This window comes from Bidens hawaiensis, unplaced genomic scaffold (genome assembly GCF_021521415.1).
Source record: "Bidens hawaiensis isolate Kalapana, Puna unplaced genomic scaffold, B.hawaiensis_p1.1 tig00011384_1, whole genome shotgun sequence".
Lineage (NCBI taxonomy): Eukaryota > Viridiplantae > Streptophyta > Magnoliopsida > Asterales > Asteraceae > Bidens > Bidens hawaiensis.
The window spans coordinates 1-2,904 of record NW_027491886.1 but is presented as its reverse complement, the minus strand read 5'-3'; the positions used below and the strand labels follow the sequence as shown (position 1 = coordinate 2,904).

General features: G+C 37.7%; 1 pseudogene across 1 annotated transcript; it reads left to right on the top strand.

Annotated features, from left to right (window-relative positions):
* The first annotated feature begins 219 nt into the window (after positions 1-219).
* On the top strand, positions 220-2,873 carry LOC143537808 (serine hydroxymethyltransferase 7 pseudogene; annotated as a pseudogene). The gene is made up of 2 exons (XR_013136138.1): positions 220-1,317; positions 2,409-2,873. The product of XR_013136138.1 is annotated as a serine hydroxymethyltransferase 7 pseudogene (transcript).
* The last annotated feature ends 31 nt before the right edge of the window (positions 2,874-2,904 follow it).

Sequence of the window (2,904 nt, the reverse complement as noted above, 5' to 3'; positions counted from 1 at the left end):
TATTATTATTATTATTATTCATTCTTCGCTGGTAACAAACTTCATCATCGCAATCTATCTCTTCAATCAAAAGGTACAAAAACAACTTCAATTTCATCTCACCAAAACTTACCTAGGGTTTCTTTCTTATATGGACGGTTACTTTCTCCATCACTGCTGTTCTTCTTATTCTTCTTGTTGTTAGTATTACGCTATTATCCGATTAGCTTAACATATTCTATGGATTTCACCCGTTCTCCGCAACCGAACTTATCGTTAGGGTTTGTATCTCACACCAGTCAAATCGGAAACGATACGGCGTCGTTTCGTATCGATTCGAGTTTCCAAAGCTCTTCGCCTCACGGTGTGCCGCTTCAGTTGATGGAGCAACAGACCACAACCGAGAGCAGAAACGTGGATTTGAATGAGACGAGTATGGATTTGAATGAGGAGAGTAAAGCCGAGGGGAACGAAGACGAGGAGGTCGATAAGGAGTTCCTTTCGTTAGGGCATTCTACGTGTTTGAAAAGACGGAGGGATTATAATAATAGTAATAATAACAATAATAGCTCAGCCACCGCTGACTCGGCTTCGTCTCGTATTTCGACAAAACGGTGTCATATTGAGCAGAAGCAGCAGGTTCCGAGTCTTGAGTCGCGTAGGCAGGCGGTTAGGGCTTGGGGAAACCAGTCTCTTCAGGCGGCTGATCCTGATGTGTTTGAGATTATGGAGAAAGAGAAGTGCAGACAGTATAATTGGATTGAATTGATTGCTTCGGAGAATTTTGTTTGTAAAGCTGTTATGGAGGCATTAGGCAGTCATGTGGCGAATAAGTATTCTGAAGGCATGCCTGGTGCTAGGTACTACGCTGGGAATCAGTACATTGATGAGATTGAATTTCTTTGCTGTAAACGAGCTTTAGCTGCGTTTGGTCTTGATTCCGAGAGTTGGGGGGTGAATGTTCAGCCGTATTCTTGTACGTCTGCGAATTTCGCGGTTTATACTGGTTTGTTGCTGCCTGGTGATCGGATTATGGGGTTGGATACCCCGTCTGGAGGGAACACGAGCCATGGGTATTATACGCCGAATGGGTTGAAAATTTCGGGGGCTTCGATATTTTTTGAGAGTCTTTCTTACAAGGTTAATCCAAAGACAGGGATTGTTGATTTTGAGAAGCTTGAGGAAAGAGCTGTTGATTTTCGCCCAAAGATACTTATATGTGGTGGGAGTTCATACCCTAGGGAATGGGATTATTCCAAGTTTAGACAGATTGCTGATAAGTGTGGTGCAGTTTTGATGTGTGACATGGCTCAAATTAGTGGTCTTATTGCTGCCAAGGTAAAGTTTCTTTATTTAATCGTTAAATTGTTGCTAGCTAACTGCTTCTCTTGTTGCTTTATATTAGACATGCTAATGGTTGCACTTATGACTGCTATGAGTTGTACTGTAGGCTTCAATATCTGAGTTTTTTTTATCTTTTATAAAGTTATTCAATATTATAGTTCTAACTTCTAAGTTACATGTTTGTTTAAAAAGCTGGTAGTTTCATTGTTCTTAACCTGTTCCTCATTTTTATATTGTCAATCATTGATTTAAAACCGAGTGCTCTCATTTGCGCTGTGTGCTTGTTTTATAAATCTAGGCTGCGTGTTATGTCTTTCAGTGTGCCAAATTTGTGCCACCTCACCGCCCTCCTCCATGTTTCCCCTCAGCTTTCAGCTAAGGAAATATCCATCATTCACCACCAATCAACATTCTTTTAATTTTTTTCATTCATAAAATAAAAAAAAACATAACAATTGCACGTAACATTTGTTAAAAATCTTCATTGATAATAAAAAATACTTAATAAAAATCTAAATAAAATACATAATATTATTTTCATTTTCTGTGGACTTTCTTTAACTTTTAGAATGTTTTTTCTTAAATATTTTAGTATGTAGTTTTTACCATCATTGAAATTTTTTTGATTACTGTTTTATGCATTTTTTATATCTATTTTATCAATGAAAAAATTTTTAAAAAACGTTGAATGCTGATGAATTATGGGTATTTCTTTAGTTGGAAAGATGGGGTGAAAGATGGAGGATAGTGACGTGACACGCAGCGGTGAACGGTGAAGCTCAATTAGACCCCATAGACAATTGAGTTTCTAGTATTGTTTGTTTTACATCAAACGTGATGGGTTTTACATCTCTGAAAGAGCCAAGGAGGCTTAATGCCAAATATTTTAGTTTTACAGTATGACAGTATTTGCTTTGAATAACGTGACATCTATTCTTGAAATTTCTTCTATTTTACATTTACCAGTGTGCCTTTTGTGTCCAAATTTTATTCTCTACAACAATTGTTATTCATGAAAAAAGTCATTAGTTCTTTCAGCTGGCTTCCATCTCAATGTTTTGATGGTTTCTCGGTTATATTTTTAGGAATGTTCAAGCCCCTTTGAATTTTGTGACATTGTAACCTCAACTACTCATAAAAGCTTGCGTGGTCCTCGAGGAGGTATAATCTTTTACAGAAAGGGTCCTAAGCCTAGGAAAACTGGAATTTCTTTGAATCAAGGGGATGGTAGTGACAAATATGACTTTGAGGAGAAAATAAACTTTGCTGTGTGTTCTGCACTTCAAGGTGGGCCACACAATAACCATATTGCTGCCCTTGCGATTGCACTGAAACAATTGGCTACTCAAGAATACAAGGAATATATGCAGCAGGTGAAGAAAAATGCTCAGGCATTAGCGTCTGCTTTGGTGAGAAGAAACTGCAGGCTGGTCACAGGAGGAACTGACAATCATCTATTACTTTGGGATCTTAGAAATCTTGGAGTGACTGGTATAAATCTTCAATTTTCAACTTATTGTTCAATTTGTTCGTTTTATGACCCATATTAAATTTGTCATCATTTCATCACTACTTAGCCTG